At 40.9% G+C, this 23,803-nt stretch overlaps 1 protein-coding gene across 3 annotated transcripts in view; it reads left to right on the forward strand.

The window, feature by feature from the left end:
• The first annotated feature begins 1,771 nt into the window (after nucleotides 1-1,771).
• The window catches only part of CTCF (CCCTC-binding factor), a 43,121-nt gene continuing 21,089 nt past the window's right edge, over nucleotides 1,772-23,803 (forward strand). The window contains exons 1-3 of one of the 3 annotated variants that reach the window (XM_043898820.1): nucleotides 1,774-2,001; nucleotides 5,879-5,995; nucleotides 7,260-7,372. The gene's annotated coding sequence lies outside the window, so the exon portion shown is untranslated. Of the gene's footprint in view, nucleotides 2,002-5,878; nucleotides 5,996-7,259; nucleotides 7,373-23,803 lie in introns of all 3 variants that reach the window. The other 2 variants (XM_043898821.1, XM_043898819.1) reach the window with 2 other exon arrangements.

A 23,803-nucleotide genomic window follows, 5' to 3' on the forward strand; every position in this document is an offset into this window, starting at 1 on the left:
ATTTCCTTACTTTCCTGATCATGCTTTAATCCATTCTGCTGCCTGCTCATTCGCTTCAGTTGTGTAGGACTCTTTGCGACCCTGTGGCCTGTAGCCGGTCATGCTCCTCTGTCCATGGGATTCTCCAGGCAAGAATACTGGAGTGGGTTGCCATTTCCTTCTCAGGTCAACCCATTCTAGTCAGGTCCACATCTCTGATTAACCAACATAAATCAAGCCAAACTCACCAGTGATAATCACCAGTGACTTCAAAGGTAGCCAACTCATTCCAATTTTAGTATATGTGCTGCTGAAGCGAGCACCCAAGGTAGCCAATTCAATATAGCCATGTTTCTGGCCCAAGATGACCTCTCAACAGCACTAAACGCAGTTAACCATTCCTCTCCTACCTGAGTCCTTCTCTGCCCTTGGATTCCAAATTTAACACTCAGTGGATTTCCTTCTGTCTTCCTGGCGGTTCCTTCTCAAGTCTCTTTCTCCATTACGTTATCTTAAATGCTGGGGTGCCTAGGATTTGGCCGTGGAACTTCTCTTCACTTTCCTTCAAGTCAGGGGTCATATAAACTGACAGCACTTGTGGGTGGCTTAATCAGCTTATGCAGTTTTAAAACATCTGATACAGTTGCCCACACCTGGAGATTTTACACTAAAAAAAAAAAAAAAATCCAGATTTCCTTTAAAAAGAAAAAACAAAATAGGCGTCAGTATTGGGCTAACATTTTCATAATGGAACAGTCAGCTCAATGGAGCAGCAGCTGTTCCCTTGACGCTGGGTCCGTTTGTTCCCCCTTCATTCAAGGTAAGGGAATTAAAGATACAGTCCTGAGCCAGATTCGGTTCTCCTCCTGAGTCACCAGAACATCTTCCAGTCAGTCTTCAGGGAATTTTATTGCTGGTTGGGTAGAGCCTGCAGGTGCATCCTCGGGAGGGGGAGGGGCAACCGCACAGTGAGGGGCTTAAGGACTCCGCCTACAGAGAGCTTAACAGTTCTTAGGCAAAAACAAGAAACGTACATTTTCAAATACACAATTACACTGCGCCAAATAGCACCCTTTTGGCAAAAGACTGGTACGATCGTTCGTGTAAAAGCATCAAGTCTGGCCTTCCGCTGGCCTCTCCCGGCTGAAGTGGCCTGGGCACACTAGGAGAAGGCCCTAGCCCTCTTCTCTCACACCCAGTATTAGGAAGCCCTCTTGTAGGGCAGAGAGATCCACAGGACAGCCCTGCTCGTCTTGGCTCGCGGGCGAAGGATTGTTTCTGAGGACTTCGGAGTGAGAGGGGACCCGCCCGGCCTTACCCGTGGCGGGCTGCCTTGCGGCGCTCGGAGGGCGGGTCCGGCCCGGCTAGGGCGGAGACTAGGGCGGGGCTCCGCCCAAGAACCGCCTCAGCCCCACGGCCTAGTCCCGCGCGCGCTTCCTCCAAACACCCTCCCCCCGCCCCACGTCCGCCCTTTCGGATTCAGGGCGGGAGACTGCATCTAAGCAGGTCAACTGGGCCGGGATCCTGGGCCTCCCAGAAGGGACTGCCTCCGCCCAGGAAGCCCCACCCAGCTGGAGCCCGGACGTCGGGCTCCCTAAGAGCCCACGCGCGACCAGTCGAGGTCGCGTGCGGCGTGACGCGACCCGCAGCGCGTCCCGTGACGCCATCGCGCCCGCTTTTGAAAGTTGGCGCCCGGGGCCGCCTCCCATGCTGCCCTGCGCCAACCCCTCCCCTCACCTTTCCTCCCCCGCCCTTCACTCGTCGCCCGGCCGGCCCCCCCACCCGTCCCTTCCCTTATCAGCACCCGCGGCCCCGGCAGCGCCGACGCAGGCGCACTGCACCGCGTCGCCGCCATTTTGTGTCCGAGCCTGTGGAGCGATTAAACCGTGCGCGGAGCTGCTTCTTTGGCGGCAGCGGCGGCGGCGGAAGCCGGTGCGGGTGCGCGGAGCTGGCTGGGGACGCCGGGTGGCCGGAGCGGTGGAGCGGCAGCGGAGCGAGCGCTGCGGGGGGTGTGGCGCGGAGGTAAGGGGGCCCCGGGTGGAGGAGGTTTCGCGGGCCGCCTCTAGGTGTCACGATGGGGCCGCTCCGGTCGGCGCTGGCTGCAGCCCGGCGCCAGCGCCGCCGCCGGGGGGTGTTTGTCTCCCTCTACCGTCCCTGCTGCGGCGCGGCCGCCGCCATTGCCCGTCTCCGCCGCGGCCGGGCCGGGCCCCCCTCCCCCCCCCCCGACGCGCCCGCTAGGCCTCCCTCCTACGGAGCGCTAGGCCTCCGGCGGTGGCAGCGACAGAGGCCCGCGCGCTGGCGACTCCATTTTCCTTCCTTTGTCTCTGCCCTCGAGGCCGGCTCTTGGCCCGGCCGCGGCCCGCCCTCTGCCCTCCACCCCTCCCGCGGCGGGTGGCCTCAGCCGAGAGGCGATCTCTGTGCCCGGTTTTCCGCGACCCCCTCGCTCAAGGGTCGACACAGCCACCGCGCGCGCAGCCGAGTCTCCGTGCGGTATGGGTGTCAGGTCCTTGCCGACGCCTCTCCGGCTGCCCATCCTCCAGCCTGCCCGGTCCCCGGAACCTACCCGGCGGCCTGGCGAGCGTCCCCCGCCGCCCGGCTGCTCCGCGGTCGCTCCCAGTCCGCGCGTCGCCGCCGCTGGTCTCCGTCTCCACCGAGTGGCGCAGGCGGCGCTGCTGCGGCTGCGAGTAGAGGGACCCCAGAGCTGCCGAGAGCTCCCTCTGCAAGGCTGGCTGAGCTGCTCGCGCCTCGACGCCGCCTGAGCGGGCGGGGGGACGCGCGCTCGCCGCCCCCGCCGGGCCCCACTGCGCCCCCAAACTAGCGCCGGGCTCCTCGCGCGATCCGACCGGTGCGGTCCCCCACGGTGGGCAGAAAGGACACAAGTTCCCCAACAAGTAGTTTTTTTCTCGAGCTAGGGTAGGATTCTCGTTGCATTGATAGCAGCCTGACTTCATGCGCTAAGAGATCGCAAAGGGTTCAAGACTTAATTTCATTCTGATCTCAAGTGACGTGACAAATTCCTGAATTTGGGATTATGGGTTGGCTACGTTGATTGAGGCAACTCTTTGAGTTTCTGTCTCGCTTTGAAACTTCCTGATGATGACTTACTACTGTACTTAGGACCTGATGCTTCAGGGTTAGGCGAAGGCAGTTCTGTCGCGGGATTGTGCAACCCGAGCTAAAGCGCCAGTAGGGCAGAATGAATTTGTTCTTGACTCCACTGGTAATTTGCCCATATGCTGAAATATGAGGGTTGGTGTTGTAATTGAATCCTGGGTCACTAGTTGCAGTTGGTTTATAAATATCTACGCCTAATGTAACTACTCTTTAGTAGCTGACTTCCTGTAGCCCTGAGTTCAGCAGTAAGTAAACATTCGCGTGTGGAGCGTCTTCCTGCTTTCTTTGAGTTTAGATCAACTAGAAAAGTTACAATTCCAGGTTCCCTTTAGGCAGTAAAAGAAGTTAAACAGAGCATGTATGTTAAATTCACTCTGTCCTTAAGTCCTCTTGCATCATTAAAAAGCTTCCTGTTGAATTGCCAGGTTTCCCCCCTCCCCCAATATGCTAGCTAGTACCTTAATATAATATCATGCAGCAGTTGCTTTGGAGAGAGGAAAGAAAGTCTTGATTAACTGACGGGGCAGGGAGTGGGGAAGGAAAGCAGGGAGGCTATGTTAAATTTATAAGAAAATTAAAACAGCCTGGTGCTAAGCATAACTGACCAATCTGCTGTGTGTAATCTCTAGAATTTTGTGGCAACTGCCTCCATAGGGAAATCTTTTCAACATTACTTCTTTGAACCCTATAAAATGTTCCTTCTTCCTCTCCAAAATAAGATTGCACTAAGTAACTATGTGCAGTAGTGTTGATGGAGGGTCAGTCTTGAGAATAGAACCACACTTAATTGCCTATTACATTAGTCCATTTGTATAATTTATGGCATTGTAATTTTCGTTTTTGCTTTCCTTTTGAAACTGTGGATGGCAGGTGGCATGTTTCACTTAAAATAAGCTCCACACGTGTTAAATCCAGCAGGTCTGTGGTTGAGTCAGGAGGGAAGCTTGTTTTCCCAGGTTAGCATTGTGCTCCACAGACCATATTTTGCTTCTTGATTTCAGTTGTCCTATATAGAGTCACCAGCTTCTTGGTTTTACACATCATTTATTTTGTTCTAAAGGTATAGTTCTTGTCCACGGGGTTGCTATCCTTTGAGATTTCCTGTATGCCAGGATTCATACTTTGTTGTTTATTTGGTTTTGTGGGGTGTTGGTTTTTTTTTTTTCCATGCCATGAGGCATGCAAGGACCTTAGTTGTGTCTTTTAACCCGTGTCCCCTGCAAGGGGAGTGAGGCGCCTTAACTACTGGACTGCTGGAAGTCTCCTTTGTTTTTATTGGAAAACGATGTCTACAGAGAGAATAAATTGAGGACCTAAGATTACCCAAAGAAACGTATCACTAGATGAGAAAGATAACAGGATTGTTTACCTGTATAGGAAAATACTGCTTATTTAAGAGTAGTTGTAAAAGTTATCCTTAATGTGCGTTAAAATCCTAAGAGCTTTAGGATTTTGCTTTAAAGAATATACAAAAATGAGGGCACCCACCAAGGACTTCTCTGAGTGGCTTGGGGAGTTCCTTATCAGTGACAGAAGCCACCTGTGGCTGACTAGGGTTCTGAGGAGTCCTGTGGTAGAGCTTTGTGGAGTGGTGCCTGCTGGCAGAATGTACCTTGGGAAACTGGTTTTTTGCTTCAGGGATGCTACTGGCATCAAATCCACTCCACATTATCTACTTTATAGGCTCTATGTCATTTTTTAAAACCAGATACCTAGTTGACCATTGTCTAACTTATTTATCTATGTTGGTTTCAGATGACTAGAAACGTTTTTTGCAAAAATGTAGGTCCCCCTTCAAACAAGTAAGATATATCATGATTTAATGCATTGAGAAAGAACATACAGGTTTAGAAAGAATAGTGATAACAATACATAACTTTGAGGTACCTGGTTCACACATGTGTGAATTTGGCACACCGTATTCATTTTTTTAAACGTCCCCAAACTTTGTCTAGTTGCTGTGTTCAGCTCTTCCCTGACTGTACCTTTGCATTTTCTCAGTGTTTAGTATTTGAATGCAAAGATGTGGCTATTGAATATAGACTGCTAATATGTACCCCAAGAATAATGGTTTATTTTCTCACTTGATCTTATTTTTAGTTACCCTTCCAATTTTTAGGGGCATAAAATTTCATTCCTTTTGAGGCACCTTAGTGACAATATATGAATCCAATATAAAAGTGTTTCTTGGACTAAATACACTAATTATCTACTTATGTTGTTATAAATTGCCTTTTCAGCAGAGAAGACTTTTCTTTAGCTTCATCTGATAAAGTATCATATTAGTTTTATGAGATGAATTCCTCTTAATTGTACCTCATATACCAGATTCTTTGGAAATGGTTACATTTAGCTCTTTAAGAGTAGTGTCCGTCCCTGCCCCTGCCATGGAGTTAAGTACCACTCTACCATTGCCTGAAGCTTGACAGTCCATTTATTTTTATTTTAGGGACAGAATTCTTAAGTAGCAATTTGACTTTTAAAAAGTGTTTTGTTATTTGTCTAGGAAAAGGTATTTCATTGCTGTGTTTTTAGGACTTTCAAAGGTCAGTGAAAACTCCCTCCATAGTTATCTTATTACACTGAAAAATACAGTCTTGAGGTTTAAACTAACTTAATCAGTAAAACCACTACTTAAATAGTAATAGTAATGTGACATTTTAGCAAGTATACTGTTTTTTTCCCAATTTTATCTGTTTTCCTCTTGCTTTCATTTTGCTTTTCATACTATGTCTGCATTTGTGTGTATTTGGTGTCCATAAAATGATTTGTGCTTCTGTTTCAGAATGATTACAGACCTGGATCCAAAGAACAAGATGCAGTAGTGGACAGATTGCAGACCAGAGGCTTGAGAGCTGAGTTCTGTTTTCCCTGCTCAAACTGACTTTGCAGCCACGGAGAGGTAAATGCTATTTCCATTTCTTGGACTTACAAATAGGAGTAATTAAACCTTCCTGGGGTTGGAGGATTTGCTGGATTATTCTTGAGTATAGGAGATACAGGACAGTGGATAATTGAGAGCATATAAGCTTTATATTCAAGGAATACTCCATTTGAAACTCTCTTTGCACTGCCATACACTAGCTGGCTGACACTGGGTAGATTACTTAACCTTTCTACTCCTAAAGTTCTTAGTTGTGAGAATAACACCAGTTAATGAGGTTATTATCGGAGTTGATGCAAATGTGTATAAAGCATTAAGTACCATTCTGAGTATCTACATCAAAAGACCCCAGGATATGGTGGCTGCTATTCTGTCGAAATTCTTGAACTGTAGATTTTGACTCTTGGCAAATGACCTCAAAAGTCCATGGCTTGTGGCAATTTGTAATTTTGATAAGGAACAGATGGAATCCTGTGCTTGGAGAAGCTGATGTCCTAGGTAAAAATTGTCTCCCTAAATTTGAGTTAACCTAGCTAACGACCCATGTTTATATCATAGTGTTACAGTCCTTATAAATAATTTTTTTGGGGAAACATTTGCAAGGGTCACTTAAAATTTACTTTAGTCTATTATTTCTGCTATGAAATATAATGAACAGTACAGGATTCTTGAAACAGGCCTCTCATAAATGTCAGTGTCTACTAGACTTGGGATCTCATTAACAATAAAGAAGGGTTCTGGGTGTGAAAAATATCTCTTCTCAGGCTACTGGGAAGATCTTTCTTATCCCTAGAAAATGTGAAAATAGTTTAATTGCACTTGTGTAATGGTGAAAAAGAGTGTAGAGGTGAGAATTACAAATGCCGAGATTAGATAAGCTTATATGAATGAATCATCTAAGTGACTGCTAAGATTTTTCTTACAAGTTATGCCTGGAGCAAATAGAGGGAGGAAGGGAACAGGAGTGAAAGCTCTTCTTCCAACCACCGTTTTCCATCTGGGCAGTGTGGTGCCTGTGGATGGGAAGGACAGGCTCTATGTGCTGGGGTTCTCTTGCTCCAGTAGTAACCTACGCCCAGTGGGTTCTCTAGTGTTGACAGGTAGTGCATACTAATGAGCTGCTTGAAAAGAGAAACAATACTGATTTGAAAAGCTATTGAGAAAACTAGCCTTAAGAGTTTGGGGAATGGGATTATAAGAACATTTTGATCACTTTTAAGTATTATGGCTAGTTTAATTATTTAGATCCCTGGTTCTCAAACTGGGATATGAATACCCGTAGGGTACAAAGTGGTATGATTCCGGGGTACTTGAAGCCACAAGATAAACATGACTCATCTTCTTGGAGCTTCAGTTGTGCTCACTGAGGGGGCGGTGAGTTAAGTAATTTAACTGGTAAGTAATTATAAATACTTTTACATTAAAACAAATATATATTTTAAGAGAAGAATGTGAACTCTATGACTATCTAAGATAAATAGATCATGGGGCATGAGTGCCTGGAGTGGGAAACCCTGTTTATAGTGAAAACATTTGAGAAGCAGTACTTTTGAGCTGTGTAAGAGCTTTACCATCCAGTTCCTTACTTTGTCCCCTGTAGCATCTACTGTAGAATATAGAAGTTAAACTGTATTAAATGGAGCTTGTTTACTTGCGTGCACATTCCTGTATGTGCCCAGCATGCCCAAGAGTTCTGTGCATATTGGTCAACAATTCTAGATGGCTGGACCAGGTCATCAAGACCATTCTGATGTAAGAATTACAATTTAAAAGAAAGCAGCAATGAGCAAAATCAGGTCTGAAACTATAAATTCTATACAACAATTTTGAAAATATATTACCTCCAACATAGTCATTTTTACTGATTTTTGGCCCTTCCCCATTCAGGTTAGTTAGAGTCATAATAAAAATGGCTAAATTCTAAGCTGTGGACATAATATGACTCCTAATTATTCAAAAGCATCTCTTCTTAACTGTCTTGTGTGTTTTACAGTTTCTAAGTATTGTTACTAGAGTATTGTTCTTAATGTAAATGGCACTTAAGAATTACATTTTCTCTATTGATGATGCCTGCTCTTTGAATATAGATTTTATATTTGAACTTTAATGGTTCTAGGTATACTGAAGTGTGACTATCTCTGCAGTGATATAAATTGGGTCAGCCCAAATATTTAGATGTGTTCTAAATATCTGTAGTATTTATTTATTGAACACTTGTAATGTGCTTATTCCATCCTTTGAACACATACCTTTCTACTTTGTGCCAGGCATGCATTAAGTACTGGGGATTTCAAGAAGAGTAAGAAAAAGATCCTTTTCCTGAGGGGCTTAAGTAGAATATGGGGCAAGAGATCTATAAATGTGTTGTTGGTGCTGTGATAAAACTGTGTTCAGCGTGCGGGGAGGGATGGTCAGTTATAGAAGTTAGTGAAAGATGTTAGGATAGGCTTTCTGCAGGAGAGACCTTGGTCTAAGTGTATCAGGAAATACAAAAGAAGCATAAAATTAGATTTTAATCTTATTAGGGCACCAAGGCTTAACCAGCATGCAGCTTAATAGCTGTATGGCCTTGGGCAAGTTCATTAAGGGTGAATTCTTTGTCCCTTCCTTTCCCTATTTGTAAAATACATATCTACTTTATTGGAGGCTTCCGACAGTTAAATGAAGGGGGAAATATATACAGTTGACCCTTGAACTGCTGGGTCCACTTATATGTGGATTTTTTTCCCATAGTAAATAACTACAACCCACAGTTGGCTGAATCCACTGATGAGGGAACAGTGTATATGGAGGGGTAACTATAAATTATATTGAATTTTAAACTATGTGGAGGGTCAGCATGCTGAAACCCCCATTCATTGAGAGTCAGCTATATGTTTGTAACTAACTGTAATGTGCTACATAGAGGTAAAGCAGGGATCTTTAGACATTAGCAGTAGTTGATCATTGTATATATTTTACATTAAATTGATTACTAATGACTACCAGACAAGAGAAGACTCTTGAGAGTCCCTTGGACTAAGAGGAGATCGAACCAGTCCATCTTAAAGGAAATCAGTCCTGGGTGTTTATTGGAAGGACTGATGCTGAAGCTGAAACACCCAATACTTTGGCCACCTGATGCGAAGAGCTGACTCATTTGAAAAGACCCTGATGCTGGGAGGAGAAGGGGACAACAGAGGATGAGATGGTTGGATGGCATCACCGACTTAATGGACATGAGTTTGGATAAACTCTGGGAGTTGGTGATGGACAGGGAGACCTGACATGCTATGGTTCATGGGGTCGCAAAGGGTTGGACACGACTGAGTAACTGAACTGAACCACTTAAGTGGGACTTAACAAAAAATTAATCAGAAAATAAATAGAGAAGTAGACAAATGGATAAACAGGATCAAATTCCATGTTGGGAGTGATGTTTGACAACCACTGAAAAAAGCTGATTGGAAAGACTAGTGCTTATGAGAAGTTTGAGGGTTTTTTGAGTTTTGTTTTGTTTGTCTTAATATAGTACATGGTGAGGGGAAGAGTAGGCAGGGATGTAATACAATGTGATAAGTATAGTTAACACTGCTGTATGTTACATATGAAACTTAAAGAGTATGAATGTTTTCTAAACTTTCTCTGGGAAATACATATATCATGAAATACATGTAAGTCAAATCTTACGCTTTATACCTTAAACTTACACAGTGCTATACAAGAAGGAAGTGGCAACCCACTCCAGTATTCTTGCCTGGGAAGTCCCATGGACAGAGGATCCTGGTGGGCTATAGTCCATGGGGTTGCAAAAGAGTCGGACACGACTTAGCAACTAAACAACAATAAACAACAGATACAACGATTATGTCTGAATAAAACTGGGAGAAAAAAATTACGGTACAAAAAATAAATTGTTACGGAGGAATAGTAAAGAAAAACCTAGACAGTAATAACCTGTAGAATATAGGTTATATTATATATACATATGTATATACATATATATATGTATATATACATACATATGTGTGTATAATATAACCTGGTACATAGCAAGAGCTCAATAAATAATTGTTTGGATGAATGAATGCCCAGGGTAAAAGACTAAATTGATAGGCATCAAAACACTGGTCAAAACAAATTGCAAAATAAACTGGTAGTGTGAGGGTGGTTAGGTTTGGTTTTCTGTAGTTTTATCACATAGTTATTTTATAATGCAAATAGGTTTTTTTTTCCCCCTCAGAATTAACCAAAATTTGGGAGTGGCAACATTCAATAATAGGGAAGTTAATTAAATTACAATACACCTCCTCTGTATCTCCAGATTAAACTAGCTGCAATAAAGCCCGACCACTATCCTGTGCCATTTTATATAAGGGACTTGAGCATCCACAGACCTGGGTATCTGGCCAGAGACTGGGGTGGGGGTGGTGTGCTGGAACAAATCCCCTGTGGATACCCAGGGACAACTGTAATAGAATGTCATGCAACTGTTTTATTATGTATAGAAATATATTGAAATGGAGAGGAATTTGAGACACACTACACAAAGCAAATTATCAAATAGTGTGCACAGTGCAACAAAAATGCACAGTATGATCTCGTATAAGAGTAAATATGTGTATAAATGGGGAGGAGACTATGGATATAAACCAGCATGTTTATGTAAAACGTAGAAGTTTATATATTCTTACTTATCAGAATTTTCTCCTTTTATCTGTATTTCATAATTTTTATTTTTTATTTTTGTATTTCAATTTTTAAAGGGAAAAAGGAATAGGACATAGTACTGAAGCTTTCTGATAAATATAATGAAGTAATAAAAAGTAGTTTTTTCCTAGTAAAAGTAGGCTCCAGAGCCTTGCTGTAACAGTTGCAGAAGTGCAGGCAGGAGTGGGGCACCATGGAGAAGGCAATGGCAACCCACTCCAGTACTCTTGCCTGGAAAATCCCATGGACGGAGGAACCTGGTAGGCTACAGTCCATGGGGTCACAAGAGTCAGACACGACTGAGCGACTTCACTTTCACTTTGGTCCTAAGTATCTTTATCTTGCTGAACTCAACCAGCAGAATGCAGGCCTCTTTTTTTGTTTCACTTAATGACCTGGGGCATATCTTGTGCTTTTATTTATGGTTTTATAGTTAAGCAAGCCTGCTTCATATGCAACATTCTGATAGGTTTCTTAAGCAATCGTTAACCTGCAGTGATCTCCCAGAGTCCCCTTGGTTTTCCTCTCTATCTGTAATCCCATCCTGGGACTTCTACAACTACCAGTGTAACTATCCTACTCTATCCCTATCAGTGTAGGTTACAAATATGCAAACCACAGTAAAAATGTCTATTATCAAAAAAAAAAAAAAAGAAGTGGGGTGCCACCAGCCATGTATGTGCCCAAGTTTTAGAGTGAATTGAGGTTGCAGTGGCAGTTCTTAAAATTTTCCTCTCAAATTGGATCGTAAATTTTTTTTGTATCATTCGCATAATGTTTAGTTTCATTCTTTGATAGAGTAATAATGATATACCAGCTTCCCCAACAAGGAAGGAGATAGAGTCCTGAAATGTCCTAGATTAGTGAGGGCCTTTGAAGAAAAGAGCAGATAGGTATCTTGATGCTTTGTGTGCAGTGGGGAGGGAGAAGGGGGATTATTCCCTGACTTAGAGCAGCCTTTCTAGTTTAAAACATACCCTTAAAAAAATAAATAAATAAATAAAACATACCCTAATGGAGGTGAAGGAAGAGCCAGTCTAGTAGACTGAATCTTATGTATCACTTTTTTGCCTGATACAGGGATTCCTCTTTAAATTTCTTGGACTTCAGATGTAAAGCCACTCAGAATGGTGTACGTTTATTATTAATTATTAGCCATTTCTATCTCAGTAGGTTTCAGAGACTTCTGCCTGATTTCTCGGTTATGGAAAAGGGGACTGCAAAGCTAGAGAACCGACTGTTGTACAGCTTCACTATATGTAGTTGTTAAAATTTTCTGATTTTTTTTTTTAAGCTGAGACATGGTGATATTTGTTCCCTTCTTAGTTTTGAGAATGAATCTAATTGATAACCTAGAAGTCTAGCATTTAAAGCCAGGTGAAATTTTAAGTCACTATATAGTCCTCAGGGCTTCCCTGATAGCTCAGTTGGTAAAGAATCCTCCTGCAACCCGGTTAGATTCCTGGGTCAGAAAGATTCACTGGAGAAAGGATAGGCTACCCACTCCAGTATTCTTGGGCTTCCCTTATGGCTCAGCTGGTAAAGAATCTGCCTGCAATGTGGGAGACCTGGGTTCAATCCCTGGGTTGGAAAGATCCCCTAGAGAAGGGAAAGGCTACCCACTCCAGTATTCTGGCCAGGAGAAGTCCATGGACTGTATAGTCCATGGGGTTGCAAAGAGCTGGACACGACTGAGTGACTTTCACTTTCGAGATCAAACGAGATCGGGCGCGTTCAGGGTGGTATGGCTGTAGATGACTTTCACTTTCATACAGTTTGCTCATAATACAGATAACAACCCTAAGAGGGAAAGTGATTTACCCAAGGTCACGAATGTAGGACAAGTACATCTGCCTTTTTTTTATTCTTCAGACTGGCTCTGAATAGCCTCTGGGTTTCATGGAATATCCTGCTGCATTTGGTTCTCTAACTAATGTACTTAAGGTACATTTGGTTTTTTAGATCTCTTTTAACAGAGAAACACATTAGTGTATGTCAGTAGAAAAATAAATTTTATTTATTTATTTTTTTAGAAAAATAAATTTTAAGAGACTACTATACCTTACTGCTCTCTGGTGTCATACACCTGTGCACTGGCATACCTTAAGTTTTCAGTGTATATTTGTCAGAATTTTTAAAAATATTGCCCCACACCTTAAAGTTTGTTCATGTGCACAGTGTATCACTAGGCTCTGGTGTTGCTAATATTAAAGTTTGCTATCTAATACCAGGAGTGTTAAGATTTTTTTTTTTTTTTTTTTTAAGATTTTGAGCTCATTCATCTCTTTCTTTATAATCCAGGACTTTTTCAGAATCCTCCAGTTTAATTCTCTATCATAAGAACAGACTGTCCTTGGAGACAGACTTTTGTTTGTTTGTTTTGCTTTTTGGCTGCACCGTGCAGCATGCAGGATCCTCGATCCCTGAAAGTGAAAGCATTAGTGGTTCAGTCGTGTCAGACTCTTTGGGACCCCATGGACTGTATAGCCCACCAGGCTCCTCTGTCCATGGGATTCTCCAGGCAAGAATACTGGAGTGGGTTGCCATGCCCTTTTCCAGGGAATCATCCCAATCCAGGTATCAAACCTGGGCCTCCCACATTGCAGGCAGATTCTTTTACCATCTGAGCCATCAGGGAAGCCCCCACTTAGTTCCCTGACCAGGAATCAAACCTGCACCTCCTATAGTGGAGCTTGGAGTCCCAACCCCTGGATCACCAGGGATGTTCAGCATCTCTATTTTAGTATAGCTCAGTTGGACCACTAAAAGTTTGGAATTATTTCAGCCCACTGCTTTTTAGATAAACTCTAGTATAACAAAACTGTGTCACATATTGTAAAGTATGCAAGATACTATATACATTCACAGATTATGATACAGAGCTGTAGTAATAGAGGACACACTAGTTGTTTTTAGTATTTCTGTTTTATTTATATCTTACAGCTTTCTACTTGTTTAAATTTGTTGTTGTTATAGGTATATGTTGAAACTATAATAGCGACTTTGTTTTCTGTTGCAAGTAAATTTTATCTTTTAGTACTTTTTTTTCTTTCTGGCTCCTTGGTAGACAAGGCCTTTGATCCTTCTCCTATTCTTTTCTTCCTCTGTTTGTTTCTGTATTTCTCAGGAGTAACCAAGTTAGCAGATTACTTCTTTTTATAATCTAATAGTAGTTCAAAGTAGCATTTTGCTTCCTTTATTGTTTAAACTTCTGTCTCTGTTCCTATAGGTATATATGTATATATCCTCTTTCTGTTTTTTAGATTTCTTTTATTCTGTTGAATAGCACTTTATTATTCATATTTTGTGTTATACTCTTTAGTCACTAAGGATATCTTACTTTTTCATGTGACTATTTCTTGATCTTTGTTCGAAGATGGCATATTGCCATTTATTAATACTACTATTACTATACCTTTGGTACAGACATGGCTGAATTTAAGCTGTTGACTTATTTAATCTTGACCTTATAGGAGATACCATTTACCAGATAAAAATGGTCTTAATTTCTACTGAGTACCCTTCATGAGTGAGTTCTGGGTTATAGAGACCCTAGAGCAGTGGCCGTATGATCGCTGAGACACCCTAGAAAACCGTGAATCCACTCTGCTCTGTGTGTCTATTTCTCCTTCCCTGCCCCTTTTTTCCTTTTGTCATATGTTGAGTTTGTCCATACCATCTAGAGTGATTGTTTTATATTATTGCTACCCACGATAGAGGTGAAATTTTAGAACTTTCTTCTCGAGTTGTGCAACAAACGAAATTATTTTAAAGAATGAACCAGAAATTCTAATAGTAGAAAACTATGGGTATTTGAATAGTTTTGATTTATGTCAGCCTGCATTTAGGGTGAATAACGATTGTATTAATAGGTCAGTCACTTTAAAGTGAAAGCAAATGCTGTCAGAATCACCTGGGGGCCTTTTGAAATAAGGTCTCTCTCTCTCTCCACACCTACTGAAAGTCTCTAGGATCTGTGCATTTTAAATCACATCAGGTGATTTAAACCAACCAGGTTTTTGGGAACCACTGCTCAGGTAGAATGGCCCCCAGATCCATAGGTGTACTTACTAGATGTTTTGTATATTTTATACTGTGTGTATAATTTATTCCTTTTTATAACGTAATTATTTGTTCAAAGTGCTAGACTTGCTGTACATCCCTAGCCTTTCTTATATTTTCAGTGATGAAACACTGTAGGACCACTGTAAACAGTCTTAATTCTGAGCTGCTTTTAGGAATATCGGCCTGGAGCAGGGCAAGGAGAGACTGTGGCCCCTGACATAGTCACCCTTGGGAGACTAGGGAAATGAGAGAACAAAGAGACATGAGGCATTAGGTTGCTCTATGCCAGCATAAGTATCATTCAGGCTATAGAAGGCAGAGAGGGATAGCTCATGTTTGGGAGGCTACCTCCAATCCATACTGTGGCACTAGGATGCTGACAGCCAGAAAAGCTTTGTCTTCTGTTTCGTGTATAAAATGTCCAATGAGTGAAATAAACAGACTACTCTTAATGAGGGTCTTAAATTTTCTCCATTTACTATTTTCCTTTGCTAGAATGTTCCTCTCTACTATAGTTTGTCTGGCAAGGTGTATCTCATCCTTTAAGATCTAGCTTTAGCAATTTCTCCTTAAAGCCCACCTTCACCAGCTTGAGCCATCCTTTTTGCTGCGTGGTGGAAAGCACGCGTTAACCTGTTACAGCACACGCTGGATATAGCTCCTGTTTGTTCTCTTTGTCTCCCTGTCAGATGAGGAGCTCTCTGAGAAGAGAGCTATGCAGTTAGGACTTTTTTTTTTTTATTAAGTAATTAAAAGGGAAGTTCATTTCTGTGTACCTGGCATCAGTGCCTTTTGATAAAAGAATTATTATTGGTTTAGCACTTGTTCTTTGTAGCAAAAGAACTCACCTCCTATAGTTGTTTCACTGTTGCCATTAAAAATATTTTATTATGTATGTATTTCCTACATTTGAAGCTCTCCTTAGATTTTGTTTTTCAAGTAGCTATTAGAATAATTGTTTTGACTGTTTCTTTTAATATTAACAAATGAGGAGAAGGATTGTTAAAAACTGGGGTGCTCTTAACCTTTATTACTTAAGAGATACAATTTTGTTTCCCTTTTAACTTCCTCTCCCCTCCCCTAAATGCCCCAGCTGTTCTTTTTAAAGTTGACAGCACATAACAGGGAAGAGAAGGGTGTATATGTGACTGAGTAGGTGAGTGCTACTTCAGATAAAGGCTGCTTCTGATTATCTTGAAATAAATGGTCACTGATACTTTTCTGCTTCTCAGATTGAGTCATCCTTTCCACCCAGCTCCTTCCCATTCTTTTCTGTAGTCTGCAGCTTTCCTGGCACTCAGTATTTATGGGCGTGATACCTCACTTTATCTGCAGCTGTCAGATAAAATGATGATGGATATATTTCCAGGAACAGGAGAGTAAAATAGTTATTTTTACTCTATTTTAAAATAACTATCTTACTGTCCTATTTTAATTTTTTTAAACCTTAACTTTTGTTCCAAAGGGGTAAATTATTTTTGGCTAGTGTTCTGCATCCAATAAGTCAGCTTTTCCTTTCACTCTCAGGAGACACTGGTTACTTATTTGTAATTGGTTTTTTCCCCTTGTCCTAATGGCACTTAGTATCCTCTGCAGTCAGAATGGCTACAGTCCAAGGGGTTGCAGAGAGTCAGACCTGACTGAGCAGACACGCCCACGCCCCACAGTGGGGATACTGGGCTAGGTTTTTCAGTCTGTCATTCTTGTGATTTGGAGATCTCAAAAAGAGAAAGCTACAAAGTGTCTCCTTTCTTCTCTGTGTTCTAATGATGTCTGATGTTTTGTATTGAGCAGTCTGAAGGCAAGTTGTTAGGTGACCCCCCTGTTAGATTGTTTCAAAATTGCTGTGGCTTGTGGAAGCTCAGTGGGGAGTTGGGGCTGCTGTTTCCTACCAAGAGTGTAGACGGTCTTCTGATCTGCTCCAAGAAATAAACTGGGGTTTTTAGCAGTCAGTTGTCCCTTGTAGAAAACAGTAGTGTATTAAACAAAAGTTTTGGTGATTTTATTTGTAAAGTGGACTTCTCGAAATTATCCTTTACTGTCTTATTCTCAGTGCACGTCTTATTCTTAGTACATGTATATTTTATAATAACCATTCTCCCCAAATGACTATGCAGTGGTGAGTATGAAAGGTTATTTTGGTAGTTTCCCTTTGAGAAATAACCTGACACATTTGCTATAAAGCTATATTATCAGGTGATAAATTACTAAGCCTTAACATCTTCAAAAATTAGTGTATTCACAACTGGCTTTTATTTGGGGGGCAATATTTTTAAAACCTAAATCTACACTTGTATTGTCAGGGCTTACTTTTTTCTTTCTGAGAAATGATAGAAACATAGCAATGAAGGATATAAATTCATATAGTTAAGCTTCCACTTAGCATACAATGTTTTGTTTTTTATGTTCTCTTCCTGCTTTTGTTGTGTGCAGGAACCATTTACACATGTTTCATATGACAGTGACACTAGTACTGAATGTCTGCTGCTTACCTAACACTGTTTTGTGTTCATTGCTGTAGAATATTCAGAAGTGAAAGGCATAGTTCCTGCCCTTGACAAGCTAATAATCTATTAGGGGAAAGACAGGTACACAGAACAGTATATTCAAATAAATGAACAAAATAACAAAACCAAATTAGAGTGAGTCTGCTCTAATCAAGGTTGAGAAATCTTTGAATAGGGGATGACTAGACCTGGAAGAGACAGGACAGTAGGCACTTGTATGGAAGATGCACCAAAGGTGAGGTTGGCTGGTTTGAAAGGATGGTAACAAATCATACAGAGCTCTGGGAGCGAAGCCAAAGAGATTGGAGTTGATTGAGTAACCCTCAATCCTCATGAGTTTTTGTGCCTCATTTCAGGAAGATTTAGTCTGGCAGCAATATGCTAGACAGACTAGTAAGAGACCAGCCTAAGAGGCTGTTCTGTTCCTTTGACTCTTTTTCTCTTTCATTCCTGGATTGGATCCATCACCAGATTTCTGTCAACTACCTTGATTCTAAAGATAATTGGTAGTTTATCAGAGAAGTAATTTTTGTGAGGAAAATTTATCTAAGGTTTGTGATTAGAATTCTAAGAAAACTGAAAGGTCATATATTCAGCTAACATGTGTTCCTTTGCCTTCTGGGGTGACCTATAAAGATACAGAAGAGTACAGTAGCCAGGTTTTGCCCACGTTGTTTTATTTAATCTTTACAACAGCCAGTGAAGTGGATACCATTATTATCTTTGTTTTGTAGGAAGGAAAGTAAGGCACAGAAGGGTAGTGTGTTTCACTCCAGGTCACACTCCTAGTAGGTGGAAGAACCAGAAATGGGATTCAGGTCTCTGGCAGGAAAGCCTAGCTCTTAATGACTATTCCGTTCTATTTCTCTCCCCGCCCCCCCTTTTTTAGTATGGAACAATCATTTTCCTCAGGATTATATTAAAACATGATTTTTAGTATCTATGTGATATTGTTTTATGGATGTATCATCATTTACCAAATTAAGCTTTCCCCTATGGTTGTAATTTTAACTTGTTTATAATTATTTACTCTGATTAATAATGTCCTTATAATCTCTGATTATTTCTGAGCATAAAATCAGAAGCTAAATTATTGGATCACAATTTGAATATTAAAAATTCTTAACTCATATCACCGGTTATCTTGCTGATTTTTTTTTCTGTAGTTTACTTAGAATATTATATTAGTTTCAGGTGTGCAACATAGTGATTTGATATTTTTTCAGATTGCACACCATACAAAGTTAATATTTTTTATTCTTTGTAACTTTTATTTTATAACTGGTAGTTTGTACCTCTTAGTCTTATTCACCTGTGTCACCCACTCCCAGCTCACCTCCTCTCTGGCAGCCACTAGATTGTTCTCTTTATCTATGAGTTACCTTGCTGATTTCACTGCATTGAGAGTTATCCTTTAAAATAGTCTTAAAGTTTAATAGAGGTACAGTGCTGTCACATTGTTTTAATTTGTATTCTTGTTAATGTTTAGACTTAGTTGTGTTTTTGTTTTTTTATTCATTTACCATTTGTATTTCTTTGAGTGATCTACCTGTGTCCTTTTCCCAGCCTTTTTTGGTATTTGTCTTTCTCTTATAAAATTTGTAACTACTAATATAATAAGGATATTATTATTAATCTTTTGTCATATATACTGCAGATATGTTCTTTTTGTCCATTCAACATGTTTTTGTTTTTACAATTTTTGGGTTTTTTTTTTTTTTAAGCTTCAAGGTGGTCAAAATTTCAACAGTTTCCTCTATGCTCTCCTATCATTTAGGAATCTTAAACATAAAGCCTTCCAAGTTTGGTTTTCAGATTTGGCTTGTGGGATCCCAGATCCCCAACCAGGGATCAAACCTGAGCCCTTGTCAGTGAGAGCATGGAGTCCTAACCACTGGGCCACCCGGGAATTCCCATGTCTTTTTTGTTTTTGTTAATGGCTCCTTACCTCTTACGGCAGAATATATTCCAGATGGATCAAAGGTATAAGTTACTATAGCTTAAATACTGCACTCATTTATAGTTTTTCTGGCACCTTTTATCAAAATAATTCTCTTTTCCTTCCTGATTTAATTTTTTAAATATTTATTTGGCTCCGCTAGATCCTGGTTGTGGTATTCAGGATCTTTGTTGTGGCATGCAAACTCTCAGTGTGGCACATGGGATCTAGTTTCCTGACCGGGGATGGAACCTGGGCCCCGGCCTTGGGAGTTCTGATTCTTAGCCACTGGACCACCAGGGAAGTCCTCTCCAAGTAATTTTTAAAATGACAACTTTATATACGCTACAAGTTGTTTCTGAATTCTCTATTCTATTTATATTGGCTGACTGTGATAGTGACAGTACTACACTATATTACTTATTGTGGCTTTATACTGTGTTAATATTTGGAAATAAAGGATGGCCTTCATTTTTCAAAAATTTTATCACTATCCTCAATATCTTATTTATTTTTCAGCCATATTTTGAAAATTATATGAACTAGAAATAACTAAAATCTTTATGATGTTTGGCCTTTCTGATCATGGATATAGGATAGCAGTGTGCCTATTGAGTGAGGTCTTTTATGCCTCCTAGAAGGGTTTTGTGATCTTCAAAAAGGTCTGCAAATTTTGAATTGAGGTTGTGTTAAGAATGTTGTAAGTTTATATTTCTATATGTTTTTCTGAATTTCCTATTTATTAATTAATAGTTATATATAATTGTAAGTTTATTTATAGCTCATCTTGTTCCACAAAGAAGTTGAAGAAATGTATAGAAAACATAAATAGTCAATGATACAAATTCAAAACCCCAGAAAATACAAATTAGAATAAAAACTTATTACATAGTTTGAGAGGGAAAAGATTCATAAAGGTGTGGCCAGCTAAAATAATGGTAACATGATCCTGTTACATAGGTCTCAGAAAGAAAGAAAAAAATTCCTTAGTTGTGGAGGAGGAAATGGCAACCCACTCCAGTATTCTTGCCTGGAGAATCCCGTGCACAGGGGAGCCTAGCAGGCTATACAGTCCATGGGGTCTCAAAGAGTTGGACATGACTTAGCAACTACACAGATATAGAAAACAAACTAATGGTTATCAAAGGAGAGACAGAAGTGTAATGGGACAAATTATGTGTGTGGGATTAAGAGATTAAAAACTCCTATTTATAAAACAGCAGCAAGTTTATATTGTATCAGATAAAGAATTAGAGCCATTATTGTATGATAACATTTGGTGGAGTATAATCTGTAAAATACTGAATCACTGTGCTGTACACCTGAAACTAGTATAATACTGTAAATCTACTGCAATTAAAAATAAAAAAATTTAAAAATTAAAAAAAAAAGAAACAGGTAAATTTTCCACAGAGAATTGTTAAGATTGTATTTTCTGGATGGTACAAATCACCAGACATTTAATAAAGGGAGTTTCTATGAAAAAAAAAAAATTTCTTAGTTGAAGCAAAGCTTTTCCAAGCACATAACTCCAAATGAAATTTCTTCCATGTATACTTTAGTGTAAGTAAAGGGCATAATGTCAAAATAAAACTTGGTAAGTACAGTTCTGTAAGGAATAAGACCAAGTGACCCAAGTATATCCAGCTTTCTGGTGGTCTGGCATAATTTGGGTTAAAGCCTAGAATAGAATGCTGAATTCCACAAAGAGGTCAAGTCAGATAAGGACAGAAAAGTCTCCTTTGGATTTACCAGTTAAGGGCCATTACTGGCTTCAGAGCAGTTCAATTGAGTATTGGGGAACAGAAACCAAACTGGTGAACTGAGGCGTGGAAGAGATGTAAAGGAATAAGACAGCTACTGTGAGGTTGATCAAGGGGGAATAGAGAGACAGCAGATGCTAAATTGTCAAGTGGGGTTAAGGGGAATTTTAAGAGAAAAAGATTTGAGCAATAGAGAGCTGATACAGCGCTGACAAGCAAGAGGGGAGGAGCTGATCCAGCAGGTCCCCTTAGGATGCAGGTCAGGCTGGTGGTGTAGGAGCATAGGCAGACTTCTGGATCCTTTGTGGAGAGTCTGGGCCTGTGTATCCTTCCACTCAACCAGAGTGGAAGCGTGTGTTTTTTTTCACAGTGAGAGAATAGTGGTGAGCAAGAGGTACTCAGATACCAATTTTCCTGTCTTCCGGGTTCCTCACCCTCATATGCCAGTTTTCACCCTGCCTCAGTCTAAGGGAACCCCCTCTTGTCCCATCTTCTACCCATAAGTTGATGTGATCGAATGATTAAAAAAAAAAAAATACTCCCAAGCTTCAGTTTTCCCCCAGGATTGTAGAGGGTACAGGGAAGGATCTGTTCTTCAGAGTTCCATTTCTTGTGTGCTACTGCAGCCCAGAGGACTAAGCCATTTTGCCAAGCTCATTTGGTTGGTTAGGGATGATGAGGGTTTAGAGTCTGGGTTTCTTTCTTTTATTTAGCTGTGCTGCACAGCTTGCAGGATCTTAGTTCCCCAACCAGGGATTGAACCTGGGCCATAGCAGTGAGAGCACTGAGTGCTAACCCCTGGACCGCCAGGGAATTCCCCCATGTTTCTTTATTCCTTATCCAGTGCCACTGAGTTGAAGGTGATAGCCAGACACCCACAGAAGAAAGAGATCCTTTAGGCATTGAAACTGTGGAGTTGCACATGTGGATTTAGAAGACCTCTGGGTTGAGACAGCTGAAGTAAAAATAAAAAGTTCATGAACTGAATGACTACAGAGAGAGGAACAGAGTTGATGTTGCTCAGAGTGGCTGGGGGAAGAGCTCTCAGAAACAAGGGAGCGACCTAGGGCAGCAGGAGCCAAGAGAGAAGAGAGGCTGATGAAGTAGGAATGACTTTCATACTGTTAGATGCCAAAGAAAAATTGAATTTGAGGATGAGGGGAAGGCCTTCAGGTTGGCTAGTGTGGTTCCTGGTGAATGGTGCTTGTGTACCAAGCAGAGGGACTGGAGAGGGCTGAGTTGGGAGTGGAGTCCTTTTTAGTAAGGTGTTTAGTCAGGTATTTAAAATACCACAAAGCCATATACAAGTGTATGTAAATTTTATGTATATAGCCTCATCTATATTTAAAAATACATCTCCAAGAGATGGGGAAAAAAATGAGAAAATAGCATCAAAGTACTAGGTAATTAGGTGTAGAAATTGTGAACAATTTTTTTAAAGTCCTGTTTGTCCTTCATTTTTCAGACTTCTATAAATAAGCCCCAATATACTTTGATAATCTGCAAAAGTTTTGTCCAGAGGTTAATGTAAACCTGTTCTTAATGACATTGGTCCACTAAAAGATTTGACAGCACCTAGAAAGCACACCTGACTCAAGTAAGCAGAGAGGCCAAGAATATGACAGGCTCAAGAGAAACTGAGTGGAAAGCGGGAGACACAGCTGAGCCCGTGGAAGGAGGGAAAGGATGGATCCAAACCACCAATGGGGTGAAACATGTAGGATAGCACAGTCTCCAGGGAGTGGGGAGAGAGACACTCCCCCCAACCCCAAGCCTATTTAGGTTAGTTACTGACTGGTAGACTCCTTCCCTTCCCCTCCACCCCACCAGAGGAAGTAGAGCAATCCACTCCTGGAAGGCATGCCCTGAGACTTCCAAGCCTGAATGGGAGAGGCTGGTGGCTTGCTACTTTGTGTCTAATTTTTCTCTGTAAAAATAGAACCTACTGCTATAAGACCCTGAATAGATGGTGATGTTCATGGACCTTATGCCATGTGTTTTTTCATGGTGAGAGGATACTCTTGTCAGGTCAATCCCAGGCAGCCATAATTGGTTTCAATTTGATTCCTTTGCACCAATTCATTTTCTGCCTGGTTTATAATTCCACAGCCTCCTTTGGGTTGGATCTGGTTATTTACAAGAGATTTCTAGTATTTTAAGTTCTCAAATTCATGGTGGAGACAAGGTGGATTTTTCGGTGTTATTCAGATTGTTGTGTGCTACAAAATCTCACCGAGCTCATTGAGATTAAATACTTTTCCTCCACCAGTTTTATTATTGAGGATATCTGAATAACCTGGGGTTAGGTAGTGAATGTAGTGAATCTGTGGCCGTAGCATTTACAGCATGTAAAATTTTTGTTTTTTGATACTTTTCCAAGAATGTTTCCATCGTGGGTGTGGCTTTCTTTTCTCTGTTCTTAACTCCAGCATTGAAGTTATCATCATCTGTTGGGGTATTGATTTCAGGCCATCATGGCCTGGGAAGTTTTGGGGGTTGGTTTTTTTTGTTTTGTTTTGTTTTGTTTTGAAAAAATGAGGCAAGTAATAGTATAAAGTAGTGCATCTAAAACTGTAATATATGACACCATTTGGGGATCTGTTAAATTGCAAGTTGTAATTCTGTGGGTCAAGGGTAGAGCCTAAAATTCTGTTTTTAGAAGTTCCGAGGTTAAACCAGTGTTCCTGGTCCTCAGGAGCACCTACCCACATGTGGCTGTTGAGAATTTACCATGTGACTGGTTCAAATTGAGATGTACTGTAAAATTTATACCAGATTTCAAAGGCTTATTATAAAAAAGAAGGTACAGTATCTCAACTTTTTTTTATTGATTCCATCTTGAAATGATAGTATTTTGGATATA

The sequence above is a fragment of the Cervus elaphus genome, chromosome 4 (assembly GCF_910594005.1).
Source record: "Cervus elaphus chromosome 4, mCerEla1.1, whole genome shotgun sequence".
Taxonomy (NCBI): Eukaryota; Metazoa; Chordata; class Mammalia; order Artiodactyla; family Cervidae; genus Cervus; species Cervus elaphus.